The sequence below is a fragment of the Mus caroli genome, chromosome 7, assembly GCF_900094665.2.
Source record: "Mus caroli chromosome 7, CAROLI_EIJ_v1.1, whole genome shotgun sequence".
Lineage (NCBI taxonomy): Eukaryota > Metazoa > Chordata > Mammalia > Rodentia > Muridae > Mus > Mus caroli.
The window spans coordinates 26,972,146-26,979,526 of record NC_034576.1 but is presented as its reverse complement, the minus strand read 5'-3'; the positions used below and the strand labels follow the sequence as shown (position 1 = coordinate 26,979,526).

At 45.0% G+C, this 7,381-nt stretch overlaps 1 protein-coding gene and 1 pseudogene across 2 annotated transcripts in view; both read right to left on the bottom strand.

Moving 5' to 3' along the window:
- The window catches only part of LOC110298476 (zinc finger protein 59), a 162,824-nt gene that overhangs the window by 128,390 nt on the left and 27,053 nt on the right, over positions 1 to 7,381 (bottom strand). The window lies entirely within an intron of this gene.
- On the bottom strand, positions 6,521 to 6,855 carry LOC110298479 (annotated as a pseudogene).

Sequence of the window (7,381 nt, the reverse complement as noted above, 5' to 3'; positions counted from 1 at the left end):
AGGGAGGAAGGGAGGAAAGAAGGGAGGGAGGGAGGAAAGAAGGGAGGAAGGGAGGAAGGAAGGGAGGGAGGGAGGAAGGAAGGGAGGAAGGGAGGGAGGAAAGAAGGGAGGAAGGGAGGAAAGAAGGGAGGAAGGGAGGAAAGAAGGGAGGGAGGGAGGAAGGAAGGAAGGAAGGATGGGAGGAAGGAAGGAAGGAAAAGTGGGGCTGGAGAGTGGCTCAGCATTTAAGGGCGAGCGCTGCACTTACAGAGGGCCTGAGTCCCGTTCCTAGCACTCGCATTGAATGGCTCACGACTTTCTGTCACTTCACCTCCTGGACAGCCTGTGCTATATCCTGGAATCTGTAAGTAACCACACTTACGTGGAGAAACACACACACAACAAATAAGCACATACACACAATTTTAAGTAGCCGGGCAGTGGTGGCGCATGCCTTTAATCCCAGCAATTGGGAGGCAAAGACTGGAAGATCTCTGAGTTCAAGGCCAATCTGATCTACAAAGTGAGTTCCAGGACAGCCAGGGTTCCATAGAGAGACTCTTGTCTCAAACAGAAAAGAGGAGGGAGAAGGAAAGACAAGTGGTGAAGATGGCCTAGGACCTCATTTGTCTTGTCACCTGAGCAGAGCAAAGACCCCAGTGCTGGGTGGCACTACTGGCAAAGCCATTGGGAAGGGAAGGGGCTCCCCACTCCTTCCTCAGAACTGGGGCTGGACAAACAAACAGGGTGGAATGTCTGGGTGTCTGGCAAATTTTATTTTTAACTTGGCCGTCTTTCTATGTGGCTGGCATCAAAATAACACGATTTGGATTTTTGTCAAAATCCAGGAATTCCTATTTTAAGAATGTCCTGAGGTTGCTTAAACAAAGAAAGTGCTTAATGTGGCTTTTCACTTTTATCTTTGTTATAATTTATTTTGCTTATGTTCATTGGTGTTTTGCCTGCATATATGTCTGTATGAGGATGTCAGAAACGCTGTAACTGGAGGTAAGAGCATCGGTGAGCAGCCATGAGGGTTCTGGGATTTGAACCCTGGTCTCCTGAAAGAGCAGCCAATGCTCTTAGCCATGGAGTCATCTCTCCAAACCCTTGTTTTGTTTTGTTTTGTTTTGTTTTGTTTTGTTTTGTTTTGTTTTAAGAGGAAAATGTTCTTTCTTGAGTCAGAATCTCACACACCAACACAGATTACAGTTGGGGTAGGGGCTAGGCTAACTGTAACTTGCAACAAATCTCCTGCCTCAGCCTGGCAGTGCTGGGAAGTCACCCTACCTAGAAAAGGAATTTACTCTATGGAGCCAGTTTCTTTTTTTTTTTTTTTTAATTTCTTTAAATAACTGTAGCTGACTTCAGACACTCCAGAAGAGGGCATCAGATCTCATTATGAATGGTTATGAGCCACCATGTGGTTGCTAGGATTTGAACTCAGGACCTTGGAAGAGCAGTCAGTGCTCTTACCCGCTGTGCCATCTCTCCTGCCCTCTTTTTCTTTTTAATATTTATTTATTACTTTATATAATTACACTGTAACTGTCTTCAGACACACCAGAAGAAGGGTGTCAGATCTCATTACAGATGGTTGTGAGCCACCACGTGGTTGCTGGGATTTGAACTGAGGACCTTCAGAAGAGCAGTCAGTGCTCTTAACCACTGAGCCATCTCTCCAGCCCCCATGAAGTCAATGTCCAATAGATCAGAAGCAGGGAGTTGTTGCAGGGAAGCGCTCTTCACCGTCAAGCCATCCCTCCAGCCTGCAATGTAGTTTGGAATTAAGTCGTGTTTACTTCCTCCGAGCTTCTCACAGTCCACCCAGCTTCTCAAAATGGCATGATTTCTTCTTGTCTTGTGCCTGAATAAAATGTCATGATGTGTGTATTGCACATTTTCCTTATCCATTCCTCCTATGACAGGCACGCTGCTTGGCTTTCACGAACGGAGCTGTACGTGTGTGGCCCCCTCTGACCCCTGCTATAAACCTGGGAGTATAATAGACTATATGGTAGCTGTAATTTCATGTTTTTGTAAAGTTTTTCCATGTTCTATATGCCCTACCCAACATTCTAGAAGCTTAGATATTAAGTTTTGTTGGGGTCTGGGAATCGCCATACAAACCATAGTTGTACCACTCTCAGTCAGGCAAGAAAAGTCTATTGATCATACACCATAATACAACATCCAGGACCACAAGAAGGAAAAACTAATAGTGATACCAGTCTGTCCTCAGGGCAGGCTTTGTACAAGAAAAACCAGGTTCAAAAGTTCGAAGGCAAGCAGTGACGTGGCGCAGCATTTCTGGCTCAATAGACAAAATATCATCGGCTCGCCTCTAAGCTGATTGGTCCTGAGTGAGGTAAGGAGGGTGGTGGACAGGGGAACTCCAGAACATTTGAGACAACAGGGGACAAGGGATTCAGCCTTAACTTTTTGGCTTATTAGTAACTTTCTTTAGTGTCAGGTATGTATGATTACATCTGGGAAGTGAGGTCTGAGAACCTGAACAGGTCAGTTACCTGAACAGCGTGAGGCTGGCGGCATCAGGACCCTCAGACATCCACGTGGTCTCAAGTGGCAGCCTAGACCATGAACATCCACGTAGCCTTCGGTAGTATCTTGGGCCATAGACCCCAACTGCAGCAGGACTACGAACTCAGACATGGCCCTCAGGGGCAGCCCAGGCCAGGACATTGCCATGGCCCCAAGTAGTCAGTCACACAGGGCGTCAGTACAGCCCCCAGATATTAATCAACATGGTCTCAAGTAGCAGCACAGACCACTGACATACAGATGGTCTTTGGTGGCCACCTGCATAGACCCCAGCTGTGATAGAGCCATGGACCCAAGCCTTGGTAGGGCCATGGACCCCAGCCTTGGTAGGGCCATGGACCCCAGCCTTGGTAGGGCCATGGACCCCAGCTGTGGTAGGGCCATGGACCCCAGCTGTGATAGAGCCATGGACCCCAGCTGTGATAGATCCATGGACCCCAGCTGTGATAGAGCCATGGACCCCAGCTGTGATAGAGCCATGGACCCAGACATAACCTTTGGTGGCAGCCTGGCTGGGACATCACCATAGCCTCAGGTGGTTCTCCAGGCTCCTCATATCTGCCTGTTCCTCACTCCCATCTCCAGCTCCACCTCACCCCATAGTGCACGAACCCCTGGGCTTCACTTTCTCTCCCATCTCTCCACCACATAGTCGCTCATTAAAGTAATGCCTGTCATGGGGCAGACACTTTGCTGTCTTTCTTCTTGCTGCCTCAGGCTAGCAGGGACTCCATACATAGGAATTTTAATTAACAACAACATCTTTACACACATGATCCAACTCTTGTCTAAATTATGCTGTATATGTAACTTAGATTCAACTCTTTTTTTCAAGACAGGGTTTCTCTGTGTAGCCCTGGCTGTCCTGGAACTCACTTTGTAGACCAGGCTGGCTTCGAACTCAGAAATCTGCCTGCCTCTGCCTCCCGAGTGCTGGGATTAAAAGCGTGTGCCACCACTGCCCAGCAAGACATCAAACTTTTGCTGAGTATCAATAGTCTATGTCTAAATCAAGAAGGTGATTGTGTCTTTCATTTTGTACAAAAGGTCTTGTCTCTCACTTTTGTTGTTGCTGTTGAATACCTTTTGAGCTACCTCCTGGACTTGGGACCTATTTATACCTTGAGATCCATCTAATTTGTAGAACCTTTTTTCTGATACCTGGGGTTGCTAGATGACAAGGCAATCTTTTTAGCAGGAAAGGCTAATCCTTCCGAAGAGGGCCTAGAGGAAATCACCTGCTCAGTCAGTGCTGGACAGAAGGGAGAATCCATTCCATCCTGGCTGCATTGTCCGGCAAAGATCCTTCCAGACAGCTGCACATTTTTCTACTCTTTTCACAGAATGGTGGGTTTGGCGTTTTCCATTTATAAGGGTTATTGATTGAAAAGATGTGAACCATGAAAGAGGAAATATTTTTTCTTTCTCCATCAACTGGATGCAACAGACTGCTTACAGCTTGCTGGGGAGGGAATAAAAAAGACTATTACACTCCCTCCCTGTGTGCATTCCAAAGAGGTGGCTGGGGCCCTTTTCTGCCTTCATACAGGAAAGGTTCTTCATACAGAACCAAGGGCAGGTACCAGGAGCCATCAAAGAGAAGTTAAAAGCTAGCAGGTGATCTTCCTGAGCCGGACTACAAAGTTAATGATGGATTTGCTTCTCTAGGAAAGACTGGGAAATTTTTATCTGAGGAAATATTCCTGCTATTGATATGCTTCACCTGTTATTATTAAATATATATAACTGTCAATAGTTATTAGCCCATCCTTTTGAGCAGATTTCTGAGGAATTATGGAGATATACTATCTTGCAGTGATGCTATATAGACAAATAGATGATTTCTTAATTCCTAGTGATGATTCTATAAGAATTCCTAAAATTATATTAGTAATTATTAAGTTCTTTTACAATAGGATTGCTATTAGGTCCTCTCTGATAATCAAAACCTCAGTGAGAAGTCTGCCAGTCTTTAGTGTCACAAGTTAATTGTTTCTGAGATAGAAGCAGGCATCCACACCTCAGAGCACATTCCAAGAGGTTGTAAATCCATTAACCAAAGGTCATAAAAAGGATTTACTATAGGTGCAAGAACATATTGACTGAGTTTATCTATGCAAGACTTCATTAATAACTTAGTCATAAAATTATGGTCTTTAACTTTTTAACTGTTGAATAATTAGCCAGATAATTAATGTGAATGGATATACATGTAAACATTCTCTGTTGTAAACTTCTTATTCAATTTATGATTTGAATTTATGTGTAAACTTGTGGTGAGCTTTTTACCACGTGATCATGTATTCTGAAAGATGTTTAAGTGTTGAGGACAAACAAAGGAGACAGAACTGAGTTCAAGAAGAACTTACAAGTAAAGGCGTGGCACTGGGAGCAAAGACATTGAGCGTAAGGGCATTATTGTGATATCAGAGCAGAAGGGAATAACAAGATTAGAAGAAGAGAGCAGAGAGAACTTTTCAAAGAGATTTTTTTTGTTTGGTTTTTTTGGGGGGTTGTTGTTGTTGTTGTTTGGTTTTTCAAGACAAAGTTTCTCTGTATAGCCCTGGCTGTCCTGGAACTCACTATGTAGACCAGGCTGGCCTCAAACCCAGAAATCTGCCTGCTTCTGCCTCCCAAGTGCTGGGATCAAAGGCCACCACTACCCAGCAAGAGAATTTTTTTAAATATTTTTTTATCATGTATTTTCCTCAATTACATTTCCAATGCTATCCCAAAAGTTCCCCATACACTCCCCACCTTTAAATATTTTTAAAGATTCATTTATTTATTATATGTAAGTACACTGTCGCTGTCTTCAGACACTCCAGAAGAGGGAGTCAGATCTTGTTACAGATGGTTGTGAGCCACCATGTGGTTACTGGGATTTGAACTCGGAACCTTCGGAAGAGCAGTCGGGTGCACTTACCCACTGAGCCATCTCACCAGCCCCGAGAATTTTTTTGGCGGAGAACTTTTGTAGAAACTTTTTGGAGGACTGAAGAACTTAGAAATAAAGGCTAAAATAACTTTCAACATGTCCCCTTTTCTTCCCACAACTTCAGCTTGCAGCCTGGAGGTTAGAGCTGTGCAGTTCCTGCAGAGAGAGAGCAAAGGCTACCTTATTTAATCCCCTGATGTTTTACTGTGAGGCGCTACACACAGACAGAGACTGCAGTTTCTGGCCTCAAGGGAACTCAAGCAGGTCAGCTACAATAGTAAAACAACTAAGTATCTTTAGATAAGTAAACATTTTATTATTAAACAGCAACCCTAAATATCTCACCCCACCGACACTCCTCAGGCCCTCGGCTTACCTTCAAGAGAGAACTAAGAAAGAAGAACAGCCCAGGCTGGCCCCTGGCAGGTATGAGCCAAGTGATGATGCAAGCATCTCTTCCAGGAGAGAACAAGCTTGGGGGGTTTCGGAGACACTTGGCGGAGCCAAGAGTTTCCATCCCCACCAAGGGGACACAGGTCTTTTTTTTTTTTTCCCTTAAATGGGGAAGGTAGCCAACTTTATTAGCATAACTGAAACTTCCAATTAGCAAGGAAAATAAAACAAGCCCAGCGCCACCTGTGAATTGTCAGGTCACATTACTGTTCAGGTCACAGGACAACCCCACCATAGCTGCTGCAAGACCACACACTTCTGCCACGACAGTTTCATCATCAAGGACACACACCAACTTGTTTTGAGGCTTTTAAGTTAAAAGGATCAATGTGGAGAACAGAGCCTTGCTTTCCCAACTAAAAACAAAAAGGGAGCTAGGGACAAAGTGAGCCAGAGCAATGTCTCCTCCAGTCTGCTAGCATGCTCCATGAGCACTCACTAATGGCAGGGGGCAGGACTAGCACTAGCAGGATGCTCTGGTGACACTCAGCTCTGTTCCCTTTCTGCTGGTGCTTTCTCCTGGTGGGCCTAGGCGACTATTCTGGCAGCTGCAGCAGTTTGATGGGGGAGGAGGAAGCCACCCACCTTTCACCTCTTCTTGAAGCCGTATTTTTTTTGTGTTCATAGAACAAGTCTGTCTTACAGCTCCCCAAATTGACAATCTTTGGGCAACCGTCTCTATCCTTCTCCTGAATGGTGCACTCTTTACTGTAGTAGGCATCAGAGACTCCGGGACTGCAAAAGATCACACACCGGCCCTGATATGACCCACAGTTACACTCATCACATATGTGAACCAGGGTGCAGGGATGCACATAGGAATCATAGATCACACCCTTGCCGTTACATTTTTCACACAGTCTTCCAATAGCCACACCAGCCTGCTTGCAGCAGAAAATCAAATCTGGATGATGTTTAGTCATAATTCTTTTTCCAAGCCAGCGGCCGGAAGAGGACACAGGTCTTAAGATACAAGTGGGATGCCTCCTACCAGAGGAAATCACTAGTCAATCCATGGAAACTGTTTCAGAAGGACTAAACCATCACTGGGCCAATAGAACTCTCACAGAAGATCCAGAGCTCTTTTGTGCAAGAGTCAGAAATCATATTAGTCCTCATCTGTAAAATTCTTCTTTGGGCCATCTAGCTCATGCCTACCACTATAGCCAGTACCACCGTAGCAACACCATTCACTAGGAAAGTGATCGGGACACAGCCCTGCCCACCCAAGGCTCGAAGAGATGACCTCCAGGGCAGAAACTGCTGCCTACAGACCCAGGAGAATTACTCTCCTTTTCACTGTAACACCTGTAGTTTCCAACAGGGTTTTCTGGTCTCTCCAGACTCTCCATCAGCCTCTAATATACACTGTATGGACTTCAGTGTAGCCTCCTTGGACCTCTTTAACCCTTTCTTTCTTTTTTTCTTTCTGTCTTTCTTTCTTTCTTT